We start from the raw sequence: 21846 nt of genomic DNA on the forward strand, positions 1-21846 counted from the left end.
ATTAGACATTGAGGATAAACCGGTACTAAAACTCTTGTGTCCTTGGACGACCTCGGTATCTTACCAACACTATACTACGTCCACGATGGGTGTACTTGCCCGTATGTGTGTTTAGTGTTAGTGAATATCGTATTTTATAAATTTAAAACTTGGCTAAAAAGTGTAAAAAAAGGGCTTAAAATATACACCTAAAATATATTACATCTAACGCACATCAAGTTTTTGGCGCCGCTGCCGGGGACACAAGGATTTTAAGAAAGTTAGGAAATAATGGCCTAATCATTTTTTCCAAATTTTTCTTTTCTTTTTAGGATTTTCTTAATTTTTCAGTTCCTGCAGAACTCAGCACGGGCCGTGCCTGGTCGGACACGGGTCGTGCCCAGCATTGTTACTGGCAGTTTTTATTTTCCGAGTTACAGAGAGCTGAGCACGGGGCCGTGTCGGTGCAACACGGGGCCGTGTCCAACTCCCCAGTAACAGGGATCTGGGAAACAATCACTGTATCTCAGACCACGGGCCGTGTTCATCTGAGCACATGGCCGTGGTGAACGTTTTGACCAATATTCTTTTTCGTTTTTATTGCAGGACTTGGAACTCAGGCGCCACATTTGCATTCTCCACATAGTGTGTGAGCTCCAGTTCCAGTAGAGACATAAAAGAACCCCTAGACGAACCCGAACGCTTTCTACGAAAGAGACTCAAGGCTAAAAACCAAGAGAAAGTTTCAGGGGACCTACTTCCAATGGCGGACCAACGTACCCTCATGGATTACCTACGACCCACCGTAGGTAATCTAGGCGCCGCTATCAATGCACCGAATGTCGAAGCCAACAACATCGAATTTCGGCCACATTTGATACAAATGCTTCAAAACTCCGCAACCTTCCATGGGCTTGCGGACGAGGATCCCCATCTACATATTACTAATTTCTTAGAAATATGTGATACATTTCGGATCAATGGAGCATCCAACGACGGCATCCGCCTTCGAATGTTTCCATTTTCACTAAAAGACCGAGCTAAGGCTTGGCTCAAGGCCCTCCCAGTTGGCTCGGTAAACACCTGGGATGAACTAGCCCAAAAGTTTCTATATAGGTATTTCCCTCCTGCTAAAACGGCTAAATTAATGACTGAAATTAATACATATTCGCAAGAGGATGGGGAATCCTTATATGAAACTTGGGAAAGGTTCAAGGAGCTACTAAGAAAGTGTCCTCATCACGGTCTTGCGGTGTGGCAACAAGTATCCACGTTCTACAATAGGTTGTTACCACACACAAGACAAACACTTGACTCTAGCTCTAGGGGACTTTTAGGTAATCGTCGCCCAAATGAAATATATAATCAAATTGGGGAAATTGCTCAAACCAATTTTCAGTGGCACACTCCCCGAGGCAATAAATCTATTTCCCCGGGGCCCGTAAGGTTGATGAAAGCACTTCTTTACAAGCCCAAATCGAGGCCCTTTCTTCAAAAATCAAAAAACTAGAAATGACAAATACCGCCTCGGTCATGGCTTGTGAAGGGTGTGGTGGGCCACACAAAAATTGGAGTTGTATGAAAGAGTCAGATGATCAAACAGAGTTGGTAAACTACATTGATAATAGACCTAGGCCTTCGGGTCCTCCAACGGGTACCTACAACCAAGGATGGCGTAACCACCCTAACCTTGGTTGGAGAGAACCCGGCAATAGTGGTAACCAACAAAATTTAAACCAACGAACAAACTTTCAACAACCAAGAAACGAGTCACAAAATTTCTCTCAACAACAAGGTGGATGAGAGAGGCTTGAATGTACTGTATCTCACCTCATCTCTGACACCGAAAAGAAGAGCTCGGATCGATTTCAACAATTGGAATCGAATTTTAGAAATCAACAAGCTAGTATACAAAACATTGAAAAACAATTGAATCAATTAGCTCAGAATTTCTCCGAGAGACCACAAGGCGCATTACCAAGTAATACCGAACTCAACCCAAAAGCACAAGTCCATCTGATAACATTGAGAAACCGTACCGTGGGTTCCGAAGAGGCTCCACCACCGCCAACTGAAAGAAGCACATCTCCGCCCCAACAAGAGAAGGCTTCTCCACCAATTCAAGAGCCTACTAAGGCTCCTCCGGTTCCATACCCCGGTCGGTTAATTCGTCAAAAGACCGATGAGCAAGTCGCAAAGTTCGAAAATTTATTAAAACAATTGCATGTTAATATTCCATTTATCGAAGTCCTAACTCAAATGCCTAAATATTCAAAATTTATGAGGGACTTCCAAACCCATAAAAGTAAAATTGAATCATTGCAATTAGTTAACTTAGGCGAAGAATGCTCCGCCTTACTACTCAACAAACTCCCGCAAAAGAAGATTGATCCTGGAAGCCTCACGATTCCTTGCTCAATTGGGGAATCCCCCATTCGCAATGCACTAGCCGATCTTGGGGCTAGCATAAACCTTATGCCCGCTTCAATGTTCAAACGACTCGGCCTAGGAAAAACAAGCCCTACAAAGATGAGCATACAACTTGCCGACCGATCCGTCAAATATCCACAAGGTGTCGCTGAAAATCTATTGGTCAAAGTCGAAAATTTCGTCTTCCTGGCCGACTTTGTCATACTAGACATGGAAGAAGACACTGAAGTCCCTCTCATCCTAGGGAGGCCATTTCTAGCCACAGCACAAGCAGTGGTAGACATGAATGACGGAACACTAACATTGAAGTTTGGGGAAGAGGAAGTGAAGTTCGGGGTTGGAAAAAGAGTAGAAGACGAAGATCCGGTCAACTACATGAAGGTCATCGACTCAAGCTTGGATGATGCTCTCCGACGGTGTAGCATGGGATGCAAAACATCCCGCTTGGGTAACATATGACCAGGCTTTGGGTCTAGCCAAGGACCCTTATAAACGTGGCGCACCACGGAGGCATTCCGCGAAACTATCCTTAGTTTAGTTTAGATTAATTTTTATGTTTTCTAGTTTAGTTTTAATTTTTAGGAATAAAACACACTCAGGATGGTGAAGGATAACAAGGGAAACTTGCACCAGCGCCCAATGCACGAAAACAGGGCCATCCGACAAATTTTTCTTGGTTACAGCAAGTTCAGCACGGGTCGTGCCCGCCCAACACGGCCCCATGCTGCACAATCTGCAGAAAATGCCCAGTTCAGGTAACTGGACACGGGGCGTGCTCACAGAACTCGCCCCCGTGTCCAGGCTTCTGTTTCTTTTTCAAACTTTTGTTACTGGCACCTGAACACGGGGCCGTGCCCGGACACCATGGGGCCGTGTCCAGACGCCCAGTAACATAAAATTTTGCATTTTCCCACCTTTTTACACATTCAATCAACCTAAAAACTTATTTTTGGGACACATTGAGAACAATGTGTAATTTAAGTGTGGGGGGATGCTAAAACTTTGAATCTTGCAAGTCCTAATTAACAAGCCTTACACAAAACTCTATGCTATCACCCCAAACATTTTCAAAAATTTTCATTTTTTTACTTGTCTAGGTTTAAGTTGGGAATTTTAAAATTCTAAAAAGGTTATATTTTTTCAAATTTACAACCGATAGCGTCGTGATAAAAAGAACCAACATAAGAAAATTATGAAACGGCATGACAAAACTATTTAAAATTTGATTATATATACTTGATCACATTAAAAACTCATTCCCACAAAAAGTGAGTTTTGAGCCTTTATTGAGCATACAAATACATATCTTGAGATTAAATGCTCATCTTTCGTTTCTTGTGTGAATAGCCGTTTGGTTCTTACAACTCTAGAACTTGCCACGATGATACATTCCCAGTCCTTACCAACTTAAACCCGAGTAAGTAAATGATGGAGGCATTAGGACTAACCCTTTTTATTTCTACACCATTATTTTCTTTTTTTTTACCACCTACCCAAAATCCCCCTAGTTAACCCCTTTGAGCCTAAACCTTTTCATTTCTTAACACAAAACCAAAAACCCTTTACCCACCTAAACCCTTTTTCATTTTAAACCCTTTATTTTAGTAACAAAGCTCGGTTTTTTTTATGACTTGAAAAAAAATTGGGATGAAGCCAAAGAAATAAACAAACAAGTTTATCAAAAACAACTTTGTTTGAAAGAAATGCTTCATCAAAATAAAAAGTTTTGAAAAATATCGAGTCTTATGAAAACCGACGCTTTTTACGTTTTTCGCCCTTTTACTAACCACTAACCCGACCACCCACCTTTAGCCCAAGCCTAACCCTTCACCCAAAAAGTCCTCTTGATATTTACAAAGGTGTATAGTTAAAAAGGAGGAGGATTGATTGCTAGGTAAGCTTATGGTAGGAGTAAGTTCCATGCCGCTCTTGAGTGATTCACTAAAAATACACCTTCGGCCGAGTGTTGAATGATCCCCTGTGAGGTATGTGAACTTGTATATAGATAGAATTTAAAAAAAGGCATGTTATGCCCTAATAAGTAATTTATCTTATGAAACGTTTTTAATAAATCATGACGAATAGGATTGTAAATAAATAAAAATAAAACTTAATAAAGAATCTTGGAAATCCCGACACTCTATGACAAGCCCAAAAACCTTCTCTTCTACCCATTCCATTTGGGAATGTAAAGCCACATTATAAAGAGTTTTGCTTGAGGACAAGCAAAGATTCAAGTGTGGGGGTATTTGATGTGCACAAAATGCAACATACAAATTACATCAATTGTGGCATAAAACTAACCCTTTTTAGTACTAATGTTGGAAAAAGTGTGTTTTTGTCTTCCTTTTGTATTTTTAGGATTAAATGAGCTCAAATAAACAAAAGAAGCAAAAAAGGCAGCTAAATCTAACATAAATACAAGAAAAGGAACAAACGTGGCATGCCCGACCCCCCCCCCCCCCCGACAACATCTTCCCAAGCAAAACAAGAGAACAGAAGGCTGAACACGCCCCGTGTTCAGTGAGCACGGGGGCGTGCCCAAGTGTCAGCAGAAAAGACAAAGTTATAGAAGCTTCTATCACCCACCACGGGGCCGTGCTCAGCGGACACGGGGCCGTGGTCAACTATAAGATTCACAGAATCCAGGCAAATCTTGATAGTACAGATACGCTTCTGCACACGGGGTCGTGCTCAGCGGACACGGGGGCGTGGTCAACTAATGCAGACAAACTGCAATTAATGAAGAAAGAGAGAAGGATGGACATGGGGCCGTGCCCGAGCATCTGTTCAGCCTATAAATAGGAGTGCATGGATCACTTGCAACTCATCCCTTGGCACACCACCTCTCTCACACTTCACCCACCACCCATCACCATCACAACACCATCATCCACCACCATCATCCATTGTCCATCATAGAGTGTGTGAGTCGTCTCGGGATCCAAGATTGATCGTAAGAGTTCTTGACAATCAAAGGCCATGTTTGCCTAAGTCTCTTACATCACTTGGTGAAGACTAGTGTTTAGTGTAATACTTTTTATTTTTAATCTTTTCGCACTTTTTATTTGGTTATGTATTAATGATTTTAATAACTAGTTTCTTATGTTGAAGGTGATTCTTCCTTATCGTTTGTCCGTGGTGTCTTGGCATTATTTTACTGTCTATATAAAATAAAAGATTTTCACCATTCATATCTATACGGTCTATATGGAGATATGTTGGCTACCTAGTCGGGGGTTAAGGGAATGGTTTGGTAAGAGTCTTGCCATTGTTCTGTGTATAGATCCTGCAAAGGACCTGGGTCAAATTTAGTAGGACCTCCTTCAATACCCACCGATATTGGATGGAGGGGGTCCAAACTCTTTGATCCCCTCATAAGTTAAACTACTATTAAAACTTTAACCCGGCTACTTAGGACTGTATCCCTGCTGACTCAGACTACTTAGCCGAGGGTAACGTCACCTTCAAAAGAGGGGCCTACCACATTATGCATTAATAACTTAATTAATTATCTTTCAATAATCCGACCCTTTAGGATTGTATCATTGCTGACTCAAACTACTGGGTTGAGGGTAACGTCACCTTCAAAAGAGGGGCCTACTACAATAACTAAGATAATCTTTTAAAATGTGCAAAAGTGCATAAATAATCAAAGGTTACACTACACACGAGTCGGATCCAAGTGATTCATCTTGTCTATCTGTTTTTTACTTTTATTTTATTATTCAGCATTTTAGTTAGTTTTATTTTTCTAGTTTTTAAAACCTTTTTTCTACCTTTTTGATTTCATTAGACGTTGAGGATAAACCGGTACTAAAAGCTCTTGTGTCCTTGGACGACCTCGGTATCTTACCAACACTATACTATGTCCACGATGGGTGCACTTGCCCATATGTGTGTTTAGTGTTAGTGAATATCGTGTTTTATAAATTTAAAACTTGGCTAAAAAGTGTAAAAAAAGGGCTTAAAATATACACCTAAAATATATTACACCTAACGCACATCACTCAGCTAAGGTAGAATCATGGTTGAGAATTCAGGATCCTCAAAGGATACATGATCCTCACTCCGGTAATGATTTAATTATTGTTTCTTTAATCCTTTAATTTATTAGATTACAAGGAGAAGGATCCAGGATCCTTTATCCTTCTTCACTAAATTCTGAGTTTTGCAGAAATTGGTACATCTTTGACAAAGGATCAAGTATCCACTGAAATCTCCTAAGTCTTTGGGTTTATCCCCAGTTTTTGGGCTTGTCCCCAGTTTTTGGGCTTGTCCCCAGTTTAAGGTATCTACTACCTTCTACGAATCAGGTTCTTATACCTTCGCCAGTTGCGCACGAGTATCCTAGTGCAGTTAAAGGCAATGGGACCAGTACCCGCTTTAGGGGCAAACAATTTCATTGTACTGTCTGTAGTTAGGATCCTAAGTAAAATGGTAGACATACCATACATCCGTTCCAAAGGTTTCTAACATTTTCACGTTAGCTAAGGTTTTGGCATTTTCGTGTCACTAAGTTTGGATAGTCGCCAGTATGGGCCATACTCCAGTTTACACAAGATCCTTTGGGTTTGTCCCCAGTTTTTGGGCTTATCCCCAGTTCTTAGGCTTGTCCCCAGTTTTTTGGCTTGTCCCCAGTTTTTTGGCTTGTCCCCAGCTAATTGAGCTTGTCCCCAGATTGTTGGGCTTGTCCCCAGATACTAAAACTTTTTTTTACAATTGGCTTAGTCCCAAGTTATATCCTATTTCAGGTTTCCAAAGCTAAACAGTTAAGGATCCATGATCCTAACTTTCCACAAGATTTTATCTTTTGATTGTCACAGTTGTAAGTATTAAGGATATAGGATCCTAACTTGGATTCACTGGTATGATCCTTATTGACTTTAACTTTTTTCTTGGTTTATCAGTTATACCCTTATTCTTTGAAAATAGGATATATGATCCTAAATCATCTCACTTTTCAAACTTTTTGATTAAAGGATATGTGATCCTTGATCATATCCTAAATTCTTTAACATAAACTGATTTTGGCATTCATTTAATACTTTTACCAATAACTTGTAAATTCTAAGACAATGCAATAACAATTGACAAGTAAATATACACAAAATGAACAACACAAAGATAGCCAAAAGTTAAAGTTTTATTTATTTATCAAAGTTAACCCTTTAAAAGTTTGTCAAAATTACCAACCCAAGTTTCTACCAGCAAAACGTGGCCCGTCCACTTGGGTTGGTAAAGGGTGTCCATACTAAAAGTTCGTTAAGTGCAGGAAATAAAAGATGAGGGGCATCAAAGGCTTCATCCTCCACAAACAGAAGGACCCATCCACCTTTGTTACCCCCTATTGTCCAAGGATCAGTGATCCTTAATCCTAGAAACTATTGTTCAAAATACAGACCATAATTGTTCAGAACCAAAACACCACCAAATAAAACTACCAAACCATAAAAAAATGGGCTCCGGCCGCGTCTAGAAATATCCATCATTGCCCATTCATGCAGCCTACACCTTTGCTTCCTTAACCGCCTTCTCATCACCACCCTTGCCACTACCACCAGCTGCCTCCTCGGGATCCTTCAGTCCACTGCTTCCGGCTTCAAGAGCTGGTACCTCCTCAGCTTCATCCTCATCATCAAGCTCAGTTAGCCTCTGCCTCCAAGCCTCCTAGTCCCATTCAGACCTGTCAAAGGTAGGATCCTCAGCCTCCTTAGCCATCTGCAGCTTGATCTTCAGCATGGCAATGGTAGCAGAAAGTTTGGCCCCCTCCATGACCTCCGTCCTCTCTTTCTGGGCTGTGATCTCAGCCAGAAGCAGCTCCTTCTGCAACATGTTGACCTCCTTTTCCAGGGAAGAGATCTTTCTGTCTTTAGCAAGGGCGAATTTTTGGAAGTGCACGTTCTTCTCTTCAGCTTCAGCCAGTTTCTGGTCTCTCAGGATTTTAACCTCAGTAAAATTCTGCATAAAGAAGAGTTCTGTGATCAGGATCCTTTATCCTCAAAAAAAGTGACATGATTTTAGGATATAATATCCATACCTCGGAGACATAGTCATGAAGTTGGCGTTCCATCAGAGGCAACCCTTCGGAGGTGTCAACAGGCTTCTTCCTTTTTGTCCCCTTGCCCTTGGTGCTCATACCTTTAGGCTCTGGGATGCTTGGGCTTGTAGCCAGCTCTTTCTTGATGGACCGTGAGGATGCAATCTCTTGAATGTCAGCAACGCTGAACCTGAAAGCAGATTTTGAGGATTTGCCAGCACCTACAAGCATGAAATACAGATAAGTATTCATAACCTTACTTTATTAAATATTTACATACATACAAATATGGATACTTACTTAACATGGTGTAGGAAGTGGATGAGATGCTTTCTAAATCCTTGGATTGTGGTGGAAAAGTTCTGATGACAGGATCATGCTTCCAAAAAGCTTCAACTCTCTCTTGGGTGACAGGTGATTCTTGAATGTGTGACAAAGTTATAGCAGCATAAACAAAAAAGAAGGATCAGTTATCCTCAACAGAAAAGAAAGATTCTTACCGGTTGTCCTAATCTAAGGATCTATATCCTACCATATGTGTTCCACTTTTTGGGAAGTTGGTTCCCGTTTGGAATAGAACCCCTCCTCATGAAGAAGAATTGATTCCTCCAGTTGGTGTCATTCTTGGTGGTTTTCAAGATTGGGAGAGGCTTTTGGGGTTTGGACTTGAAAAGGTATCGGTAGGAACCATGGCTTACAAGGTTGTACAGTTGGCTCAACTCAGACATCCCTATGTCTATGCCTTCCTGTTCTATGATGTGCTCTAGTGTGTACAGGACCCTCCACACCATCGGCATAGCCTGGATGTAGCAAAGGCCGGTAAGTGTGAAGAACCCCTGTGTGAAAACAGGGAAGGGATAGGTGAACCCTATCTGGAAAGGGGCAGCAGGGAAGGTGATCCAAGTGTCGGATATGCAATCACTCTTGGTGGAAGAATCAAAGGGTCTGAATATGGTGCCATCAGGGAAGCAGGATCAAAACTGATCAACTTCAGGATCAGTGAATCGACAGAGCTCCATTGAAGGGTTTTTGGTTATACCCTGACTCTTCAATGGGCTGTTGTGATCAGGATTCTTAGCAGGGGAGGAACAAGTATTCATCTTCACCATGGATTTTTAGAAAACAGAGGATCGAAATTCAGAATATTAGAGAGAAAGGAGAATGAAATTACCTGAAAAGATCTTCGAATGTGGATTTAAAGGAGAGGATCTCGAATTTAAATGCAGGATTTGATCCGTATCTCTAACCTATTTATAATGATTATGGTTGCAGGTGATGACTGACGATGACAACAGCGCTGTAACAGCTATATCCATAAGCAATGGCTAGTCCGAAAATCGTTCAAACGTGACTATTTAATTGGATATTAACTAATCATGTTTGGGGGCAATTGTTAGGGATAGAATTTTACAGCTTATGGATCACGAATCCTCAAGTATAGCTTGGATCACGGATCCTCAGTTTGGTTTGAATTAAGGATCCTTAGAAGATACTGCAAGACTAAGGATCCAGGATCCTCATTATTATCCAAAACTAACAATTGTTTCCATCATGTTTTATCTTGTTTTGCAGGTGTATTCGAATGAGACTTGGTTCAGCCGAGATTCCAAGGGAATATGCTTGATACTTTTGCACGTGCATGACCTCCATGACCGTTGTGATGATCGTGGGGAAGCTAGCACCATTTTCGCGTAGTTTGTTATTCTAGATAGTTTCTAATTTTTAAGGAGATACAAGCTTGATTTAGATATAGATAGCAACACGCATACACTAATCTCGAACTCTCTGCAAGTTATTGGCGATTACACACTTTTGCACACTAGTGATCCTTGTACCAAGCTTGTTATCATCCCGATTTTTAAACTTTCTTTGTTTAATATAGTTGGTGATCGGTAGTTTCCATAACCCGAGGGTTTTTATGCCAGAGATCATTCATTGATCAAGGGCTTTTTCCTCATATAAATCCTTGTGTTCACCATCCATTTCATTCATTTGTTGTTCATACATTTGTCCAATTAACTAAGCATCTAACCTCACAAAAATCAGATTTGGTTACATTATCCTTGTGTGATTTTTGACCAAAACATTTATAATAAGAGTAAATTACAAGTTTTGTCCTTTATGTTTACACCAAATTACAGGCGCTGTCCTTTAGCGCAAAAGTTGACAAGTTTTGTCCTTAATGTTGCAAAATCTTGCATGTTATGTCCTTTAGGCCAAACCCAGTTAATTTTTTTCTGTTAAATAAATGTATTTTTGTAATTTAAGAAGATAGAGGAGGGTACTTTTGTAATTTTATCCATTTAATTAAAAAATAAAAAAAATAAAACATTATACCCCCTTTTCTCTCTTCAGTCTCTCTCTCTTCTTTCTCTCTCTTCACTCTCTCAACTCTCTATCACCACCGTCGTTCATAAACAAAACCCCCAAATCAAAACATCATCCAATCTTCAACCATCGTTCATAAACAAGAATAGGATAAGATATCCATGGTTCCATCTGTGTCATTTACTGATTCACATAACTGTGGGGCCATCACATAGAAACATATCTACAACAGAACAAAATCATAAGCATGCTTTGTTTCAAATGAAAACATAGAACAACACAGATTAGTAACTAGTAAGTACTTTGGACTTTTGCCAAACGGGAACACTAGATATCAGTAAAAATCCAAAAATCCCCAAATAATTTATATACATCAATGTAAACCCAGACCAAAACCTCATTTTACACCGTCAACTGTGTCGGTGGTGGTTGTAATCTTCAAACCCAGAGGTCCGTTCACCGTCATCGATCCGCCATCCAAACCCGCAACACTGCCGCCACAAAATGACACCTCCTCACCTCCAAAACCGGTGTCCTAACCCACAAAACCAACCAGATTCTTCTGCAATCCTAGATGAGAAGAAATCATATGCTTCAATTGTGGGTTTATACTTGTTAAATATTCTAATCTGGTACTCGTCATGGTCATCGTCTATTAGAGAGAAGGAGAGAAGTGAAAGAGAGTGAGGGAGGTGGTAGATGGTGGTGGTGTTAACAGTGGCGGTGGTAGGTGGGGTGGGGGTGGTGGTGGCTGCTGGCGCTGGTGATGGTTGGGTATAGAGAGAGATAGAGTGGGGTGGGGTGGGGTGGTGGATGGTGGTTGCAGGGGTGGCCGGTGGGGATGGTGGTTGCAGTGGTGGGTAGCAGATGAGGCGGTGGTTGATGGTGGAAGAGATAGAGAGAGAGGCAGAGAGCTAGATAGTGAGTTGCAGTGAGAGAAAAGAGAATCTGTATGATTTATATATATAAATAATAGTAATAATAATAATAGTATTTTTAATAATGATATTATTAAATATAGGTAAAAAGACAAAAATACCCTTGGGTGACCAGATTTAACCAAAAAAATTAACTGGGTTTGGCCTAAAGGACATAACGTGCAAGATTTTGCAACATTAAGGACAAAACTTGTCAACTTTTGCGCTAAAGTACAGCGCCTGCAATTTGGTGTGAACATAAAGGACAAAACTTGTAATTTACTATGAGGGTAAATTACAAGTTTTGTCCTTTATGTTTACATCAAATTTCAGGCATTGTCCTTTAGCGCAAAAATTGACAGGCGGTGTCCTTGACCTTTCAAATCATGCACGTTTTGTCCTTTAGATCAAACCCAGTTAGATTTTTTGGTTAAATTTAGTCATGTGCAAGGCACATGAGGGTACTATTGTAATTTTACCTATTTAATTTAAAAAATAAAAAAAATAAAAAAAATAAAAAATTGTATAAAACCCAGTAACTTTCTCTCTCCCTCAACACTCTTTCTCTCTCTAAATTATCTCTCTCTCCTTCATCAGGAAGAAAAAAATGTGCATCTCCATTCTTATCTTTTCAACCTCTCAATCCAATTCAAAGATTATGGTTAATAGATTATGGTTAATAAGCATTTCTCAACCCCCATACGGCCACACTCCACCTATTCCCCACCGCCACAACCAACTACCACTGATCCCATCGTTTTTTCTTCTTTCTTCTGACCCCTAACCACCGTAGTGACGGCATGGCCGTTTTCCAGAAGCATATCGATGGGGAACAATCGGCCGCAGACGGTTCACGAAGCAACTCCATCAGTGATACCGGAAAAGGCCAAGTAGTCTGGTTCGGGTCAGGGCTCATTTGGGTCGCAGTAGTTTGGTTTGGCAATCGAAATGGGTCGTGCAGAGTAAGAGTATACATGACGGTCTTGTTCGGAGCACCACTGAAAAAGTCCCGCCCGGCCAAAAAATTGGGCGCTGATGGAAATGGTATGGTTTTATTGTTGGTGTTCCGACTTGTATTGGGTACTGGCAACGGATGAGTTGTCAGAGTGATGTGAGTAAACAGAGTCATGGGGAATGTGCCAAACAACACAGTATGTTAAATTCATAGTTTTATGCATGATTGATCTTTTTAAATTAACCTCATGTAGTAGTTTGTTTTATGTAACTTACTTTAAATTGGTATCAAATTTGTTTCAGCGTATGGAATTACACTTTCTGGCTAATCCTAAACTCATATTAAAGAAGAGTATAAATAATTGGAATTATTTCTCATACAAAATATGTTTCTTTGGTCTGTTGCGATGGTGATTTGGGTATGGTGGTTATAAAATCGGATTGTTGGGGTGATTTGGGGGTGGCTGTGGGTGGTGGTTTGATGATCGGACTGCATCAATGTTTAGAAGTCGGTTTATTTATTCGTTTCACAACATGTTTAGAAGTCAGTTTATTGAAAGGATTGAGAGGAAGCTGGTATGGGATATAAATGGGGAATTGAAAGGATTGAGAGGAAAATGACAATTTTACCCTCATGTGCATTGTACATAATATTTTTTAACTGAAATTTCTAACTAGGTTTGGCCTAAAGGACAAACTATGCAAGATGTTGAAAGGCAAAGGACACCGCTTGTAAACTTTTAGCGAAAAGGACAGCGCCTGAAATTTGATGTAAACATAAAGGAGAAAATTTGTAATTTACTCTATAATAAAATACTTGAAAATGATATTCATTCTTTAATATGATGGGCATAGAAATTATGTTTTATATTTTTTTAGGTCTAACTCGACCCGAGTTAACCTACTAGATCCTATTCTGACCGAGGTTGACCGCGTTTGATCGATTCCGAGTAATTAGGCGGAGTTGAAGAAAGTCGCATCGGCAGCCTACCTTGTAGCGCGTACTCGGGGAGTAGTCGGCCTTGGAGGCCTTGTTTTACAACCATGCCCACAACCATTACCGAATAATGGACTACTCATGGAGCCAATCCGCAATCAGATAAACGAGTTGAAGCTTTGCCTCAAAAACTGAACAACATCATGATGACAAATCTGAATCATCTGTCACTTGGCTTGGCCTTGATCATTGTGGCCGGATTGATCAATGGGGATTACCCAAATGATTGAAGCTTTGAGGCTTTCTAAAAGAACCCAAATAAAGGGGTTTAATCTTGTTTCTTAAAGAACCTGTCACACCCTCAAATTCCACATGCGGAGTACTACCGCGAGGTGTGTGACTGACCTGGATCCAGCCACCAATCATATTGAACAATCATAGTAATAAAGCAGTTTTATCAAAATGCAATTAGTGACTAATAAATTCCACATCTAAAGTCTTAAGTTTAAAAACAACTTTTATAAGAAATAGCGGAAGCATAAGTTAAACGGTTCAATCAAAAGTTCAAAGTTTAAAATTATTAAAAACCCAACATGGGTTAATGCGACCACTACACTTCCCATGCTGCAAGCTCCTGCCATCACTGTGTACCTGCAAAGCATGCAATAGGGTGTCAACATAAAGTTGGCGAGTTCACGAGTTGTCCAGTTTTAATCCCATAAAACTTGTTTAAGTTGTTAAGTTACTCATTTATATCATGCCATGGGGAGCTACCCCATATGTAAGTTTCTAAACTGCATAATACCGAATACATTAAGACCTCATGTTTCCTTGTTGCCCCGTTTGTCAATGTCTGTCATCATTGACGGTTTGGCAAGCCCTATTAGTTCACGACTGATCCTCTCCAGGCACGGTATGAGGTTGGTGAAACCTGAATAGCGCTATCAACTAATAACCCATTCGCTAGGCCCCAGCAACTAATCGGTATAGAAAGTAGGGACTTCGTGATAGAGTTTCGTTTAGTACACTTGTTGCATCTAATATAAATAGTAATTAACCGTATTCCAAACCAGGAATAGTGGCAATCCCAAACCAGGGAAAGTGTTCTTTGTACCGTTCAACGTATTCCAAACCAGGAATAGTAAGCAATCCTACACCAGGGAAATTGTTGTTTGTACCGTTTCCCAACCACCGGGAACACATGCTTTTAGTAAAGTGTGTGTGACATCACCTTGGTTTGCTCGGCAGGTAATTTACTTGTTTTAGAGTTTTGGGTCAACCACGTCCTATTATAGTTACCAAGTTTAAATTAGTTTTGTATCAAATTAGCACCACATATCCTTACACATATCTAACACATATCATATAACATGTAAACAGTACATGGGCCTACTGAATCATTAAACCCAAATATACTAGTGTGAGGTCCGATTGGAGGTGTGCGGCACAAAATTAAGTGTGTGGTCCACTAGTATTCAGTCCACTTAGTTCAGGTGTGCGGCCCAATGTGTAGTCCAGTTAACAGGTCAGTCTGTTAATGGTGTGCAACCTATCAAGTAGTGTGCGGTCCAGTCAATTGCCAGTCTCTTTAAAGTGTGCGGCCCAATAAATAAATGGCCCAAAGAGAGTGTGCGGCCCACCTTTGGTTAGTCCACATAGAGTGTGCCGTCCACACTTTAGTGTGTGACTTGTCAAGGGTGTGCGGTCATGCATTAGTCTACTGTACGACGTGCTATGAAGGTTGTTCCATCAAGGTGTGCGGTATATTAGGTGTGCAATATACATAAGGAGGATGTACGAGGTGCATCAGCACTTGTACTACTTAGAGTGTGCGGTCACTCTGAGTGTGCGGTGTGCTTACACCTGGTTATACGATGTGTTTGACAAGTTGTACCTCCAGCTAGTGTGCGGTGTCATCTTAAAACATATAATGTCACAGTTTTTAGGATCAAACTAAATAAGACAAAATGGGTATTCTCATTCAAGGCAAACGATTAGGAATCATTCAAATTTATCAAATCAAATGTATATGAGGCACAGATTCAAACGTCTCTCCTATCAAATCAATCATCATCCAATCATGCACAAAACGATTCCTCAATAGAGATTCATGTTTTCGATTAAATCACTTCATTTTCATAACGTTATGTTGTCTAACACTATAGTGAATAGATCTTATTCAGACAACAATTATTATTTCTATTTCACATAATCAGATTCACTAATATACGAGGATCATCCCTCATCCAACATGGTTAACTATTAGATCAAAAGGTTTAATCTTCTTACAACATCTATATTCATCAAGGGTTAACATATCATCATTCAACATCCGCTTATATATGAGCCCTAGATTCTTATCTCATCCTTAAGCATTTTTCTAAGCATAACATACAAACAAGAAATCAAATTGTCAACAACAATGGCATGTAGGACATCAACTAACCTGGAAGTTATAGTTCAATATTGTGCGAATAAAAAAAGGATGATGCGTCAGAAAGAGAAGAATAGGACGCTGTTGATTCTTTGAGATTGTTGCCGTCAATCTTCAACAAGGAAGGAGGTGTTGACGTATTTTAGGGTTTTCTTAGAGAGAGAAAGTAGATGAGGAGAGAGAGGGAATGAGAGAATGTTTTTGGGAAATGTTGCCCTAATGATTTGCTGCCAAATCCTTCATTTTGTCGGCTGATAAGGTCTTATATACACACAAGAGGCCGCACACTTTTAAGTGTGCTCCCCACAAGTGTGCGGTCAACTAGGGTTCCTAGTGGGCTTTGTGAGTGGGCCTGAGTAGGTGTGCGGTGCAGCCCAATCCAAGAAGTTAGAAGGGTGTGCGACTACGGGTGTGGTGTACGGGTGGCGAGGTGTGCGGTCGAGTTCAATTCAACAAAATAATTTATTTTACTAACTTAAAATCACATAACACACATATAATATGTATCAAACCAAACATATTAATTAAATGACAAATTTCATTCAATAACAACGTACGCGGGAAAACCCGAAGTGTCACAGAACCCAAATCATGCTCCTAACAACTGAAACTCAAACTAACATTAGAATATCCATCACGAACTTTCACACTAAAATCAGAGACTTATTGAAAAATAGGTACTGTTGGACCAGAGACCGTATTTTCGAGCAAACAACGATAAAATGATGAACAAAAGAGTAGAACAGTTCGATAACAATGTTGTTGTGATTTAGAGAGAGAGAGAGAGAGAGAGAGAGAGAGAGAGAGAGAGAGAGAGAGAGAGAGTATGAAACCACTTTTATTGCGAGAGAAGACCATTATGCCCATAAGCAATATATTCCGTTAGTGGGTTAACAGAATATTGTGACCACGTCAATGGCTAGGGAGTGGTTTGATAGGATTTGGAAAGGCTAGGTACTCAAAGTGACGTTTTTAGAAATACGGACTCAGTGTGTCAATCGAGCCATACCACAGGGACTCAAACTGTAGTTCACTCATTCTCCTATATATTAAAAAGGCTATGTTTTGAACAGTAGTAGTAGTAATAATAATAATAATAATAATAATAATAATAATAATAATAATAATAATAATAATAATAATAATAATAATAATAATAATAATAATAATAATAATAATAATAATAATAATAATATAATATAATATATAAGTATATTTAAAAGGCAATGTTTTGAACAATAAGTAGAAAATGTTATAATAATAAATATAGTTTTTTTTTAATTATTTCTATCATCTTCTTTACTTTTTAAGTTAGACAAATTTATGTCAACTGGTACACGTATCGAAAAATACCAATATCGGTACATAAAGGTAAAAACCGACACCAGTCTGGTACAGAAAACACCAAAAGTCGGTATCGAATTGATTTTGAAAATCTTTTAGTTCGGAAAATTCGGTACTGCTACCCGATACCATTTGCTCGTCCCTGATCACGGGTGTCGTACGAACAACAACGGTATCGTGCAACTTTTTTTGTTGATTTTCTTCAACTTTTAACGATTTCTTTTTTTAGCTTCAAGGGTAGGGATGAGCTCGGTGCCAACCAATACTGAATCGGTACTGGTATCGAAAATATCAGTTACGGTACCGGTATATGAAGGTAAAAAATGGTTGCGAACCGGTACCAGGAACGCCAAAAGTCGTACCGAATTGGTACTTAACATCTTTCGGTTCAGGAAATTCGGTACCGGTACCCAGTATCATTTGCTCATCTCTGACCACAGGTTTCATATGAACAACATTATTACCATACAACTTTTTTGGTTGATTTTCTTTTGGTTATCTTTCAGTGTTTTTTCCTATATTTTCTTTTTATTCTTGTAAACGGTTTCCGTGCGCAACGCGCTTGTAGTGATTTCAAAACACATGTAAACACAGACTAAACGACAAAAGACGTTCGCCGCAACACGACGATAGTAAAAAAAACTAGTTATATGAATTTCAATTTTGCCTTAAAAAAGCAGGTTTGAAAGCATTAAGTTTTAAGACTAATTTAAATTAAATTTCAAGACCTTTCTTTTTAATCTTTTATGCCTATTTTTCTATTGCTAAGCATAAAACAATAATAAGTACTTTTATATAATTCAAATTAATTATTGATTTTTTTTAATTGTGATTCATTAGACCATGTGGTGTGGTTTCGGTAGTCCCTATGCAACTATCTGTCACGTAGACGCCACGTCACATTTGGTGGAGGATCATCCATTTGGGGACTACCCAAGGGTGTGGAATACTACCCAATTTATAATAAAAACCAATATATAATAAAGTAGAGTGAGAAGTCAGAGAACTACCCAATCACCTGGCTCGTCTCCAACGGCCTGATGGTGACGTTTGCCCGCGACGAAGGGAGAGGGCAGTGTGGGACGAGGGCGACGAGAAGAGACGGGGTGGGGATGACCCCCACACCCCATGGTCTTAAGATCTTTATACCACGTCCCGCTTAGCTTAGTATGTGACGTCCGTACGAACTCCCGACTTGAAATGTTAATTGGATCGTTCGAAAATAAATAAATATGAGATTTTTATTTTTATTTTATTATTATTATTATTATTATTATTATTATTATTATTATTATTATTGTCGTAACGTATGCGTTAAATTAAAAGCGAAGTTTTAATGATAATTTTATTATAGTTAGCACAGTCAAATGTTATAAAGGGATCAACTAATTTAGTTAAACTAGGATTGCGAATTACGGCGGTGATTCTTTAGTTATAACTAAGTTGATTTACGACTCGCACGTTATGTTAAACCTGTCAAACGGGAAAAAAATAAACGATGTAAAAACGTTCACCCACACATGCACGCTGCGTTGTCTTAACTCGCAAAATTTAGAACGAAACGTAAAAACTTTAAACCAAAGACGCACATTACGATGTGTTAAGTCACAAAATTTAGAACCAAGCATAAAGCGAAAAATTTGCGAAAAAATGAAAACCATAAATGACCAAAGTTGAAATTAAAAAAAAAGTTGTGAGAATAGATTGCAAAAGATAAAAAGTTTTGGGGTAAACGTAAAAAAACAAATAGTTTTGAGTTAAAAGTAGTTTATGAAATACTTTTTGGGTGAAATGTAAAAAAATCATTTTTTTTGGAAAACCCCCAAAGCCAAGGTTACAACAACAATATGCATAACCATTTTTCTTTGAAAAACCCCAAAGCACACCCCGCGTTGCGACGGGGCGTAAAACGGTGTCAAATAGTATTAATGCCACACAACCGTCATCGACCACCAACACTGACTCGACCTAGGATCTGCGTGTTGCGACGAACCTGTCAAACATGAAAAAATAGAGGTAAAAATGTTGAACCACACATGCACGTTGCGTCGTGTTAACTTGTAAAATTTGAAAAAAAAAACATAAAAAAGTTGAACCACAATCGTACGTTGCGTTGTATTAACTCGAAAAAGTTAGAACTATACGAAAACGAAAATTTGCAAAAGATAAAAAGTATAAGTGACAAAAGTTGTGAAGTTAAATTCTAAATAATGAAAAGTTTTGGATTAAATTAAAAAACAAATTATGTAGAGTTAAAATTGTAAAAGGTAAAAATCTTTGGATTAAAAGTGAAAAATCAAGTTTTTTTTAAAAAAAACCCCAAAGCAATGTTTGTTGCTTATTTATAGTAATAAAATAAAATATTATAGATAGTTTAGTTATAAAACTCCAAGGGTCAAAAATGTAAACTTAGGTGCTGTTTGTTTTTTCTGCGAGAAAATGTCTGCAGTCTGCGGACCACATCTGCAGGCATCTGCAGAAGAAGAGGTGGACCAAAGGTCTGCAGTCTGTAAGGAGAAGATGGTTTGTTTTTTTTATATAACATCTTCACACACAGAAACACACACTTTACACACACACCTCTGCTCTCTCTCTGCATCATCACCGCCACAACCATCTACCACCACCCACCCACCCACCCCCGTCGCAACCACCACCCCCGTCACAACCACCCACCCCCAGATCTTTCTCCTCCCTCGATCTCTCTCTCTGCCTTCATCATCACCACCATCAAGCACCACCGCAAACCCACCACCACCGTCACCACTACACCACCGCCACCACCGTCACCATTACATCTCTGATTTGGGGTTCGATTTGGGGTTTTTTGATGAGAGAGAGAGAGATCGAGGGAGGAGAGAGATCCAGAGAGAGAGAGTTCGAGGAGAGAGAGAGACAGCGGGGTAGGCGGTGGTTGTGGTTCCTGTGATGATGATGACCGGCGCTTTTGATGGTGGAGGTGATTGGGGGTGTCGGGTGGAGGAGAGAGAGGGTGTCGGAGCTCGAGGTGGGGCTGGAGGTGGTGGCGGAGCAGGGGTGGGAGGTGGTGGCGGAGTGGAGGTGGTGGCGGAGTGGGTCTGGTGGCAGAAGAGGTCTGGAGGGAGAAGAGGAGAAGGGATGGAGAAGAGGAGAAGGTGAGAAGAGGTGTGAAGACCTTTGAAGACAAGCTTGAATGTCTGTTTGAAGCAGACCTCTCGCAGACCTTTTTTAATGAAAGGTCTGCGAGAAAACAAACAAGGTGCAGACCACAAAGGTCTGAGCGCGTCTGCGCGGCGCAGACAAAAGACATCAGGAAGACCTTCTAGGAAAAAAACAAACAACACCTTAGAAACTTTAAATTAAGAAAAGAATAAAAATAGAGCGGGATAAGGATCAAACCCGACCACTTTCCGTATAAACCCAATACGCTGGTCAGCTTGGTTGCGCCGCTTTTGGTGTTAATAACCAACCCCTTTTATATTAAAGTTCAACCTGAGAAACCCAAATCCCTTTCATCTTCTTCGCCCAGCTAAACCTGCGACCCCAAATCCGTTTCCTTACTTGAACCGGCTGTATAACACGACTATACGGATCCATTTTGACCCCAAATGTCTAGCTATCAGTTCACCATTAAAGACCTCTTAATCTAAAAACAATTTTTATCAAATTTGTTAACCATAGCCCATCCAACCAGTCTAATCAAATTCTGGAGCATCTCACAATAAATACCAATGCTCTAAACCTGCAAATCATCATCCAAATTCACGAATTTAAGCAAAAACGTATCTATGGCTTGAAACTTCGATAGTATCGATCTCCTTCAATACTTAACCAAATTAGGTAATTCCAAAGCTTAAAGTCGTTAAATATTCGAGCTCTACAAAACCCTTCTATCCATTTCTGTGACATAGGGCATATTCAATCCAGATTTATTTTTTTGTTTCTAGGCTTCTGCATCTTAGAAATTGGGGCTTTTGATGTAGAATTGTTTTTTTGATGAAAATAGATTAGGATATTGTTTGTTACCATATGAGAATATGAGATGGGTTTATGCCTATTTTGAGAATTTTTGGATGTCATATAAATTTATTACGATTTTTTTTTATCAAATTACAATTCGTGGATAAATCATATAAAATATCGGTTTTAACAAAATAAAACCCATGAATATTTATTTCGTGCGGTTTAATCAGTATCGAACAAACGCAACTAGTGAATAGATCTATTTATTTCCCTCTTTTGACATACAAATCAAATTGTCTTTGTGTGTTACGTTTACTTGTGTTTATTGTTTCATATACATGTATATACTTGTTACTCGCTTTTTGTAACATTGTTTCATGTGAATCCACTGGCTGACCGGTTCCCCACGACCATGGGTTGAATTAGGTATCACCACCGTTACTTAGATTCGGTCTTTGGGGCTTGAATCTCATATTGTTTCATTATCATTGTTACATTATCATGTTTCATCGTCATATTTGGTTGTGGTGATTGTTGGTAT

At 39.5% G+C, this 21846-nt stretch overlaps 1 non-coding gene across 1 annotated transcript; it reads right to left on the reverse strand.

Annotated features, from left to right (window-relative positions):
• Positions 1-1120: 1120 nt before the first annotated feature.
• On the reverse strand, positions 1121-1227 carry LOC118484410. The gene has a single exon (XR_004873521.1). It is a non-coding gene; the product is annotated as a small nucleolar RNA R71 (small nucleolar RNA).
• Positions 1228-21846: the final 20619 nt, after the last annotated feature.

Source organism: Helianthus annuus, chromosome 11, assembly GCF_002127325.2.
Source record: "Helianthus annuus cultivar XRQ/B chromosome 11, HanXRQr2.0-SUNRISE, whole genome shotgun sequence".
Taxonomy (NCBI): domain Eukaryota; kingdom Viridiplantae; phylum Streptophyta; class Magnoliopsida; order Asterales; family Asteraceae; genus Helianthus; species Helianthus annuus.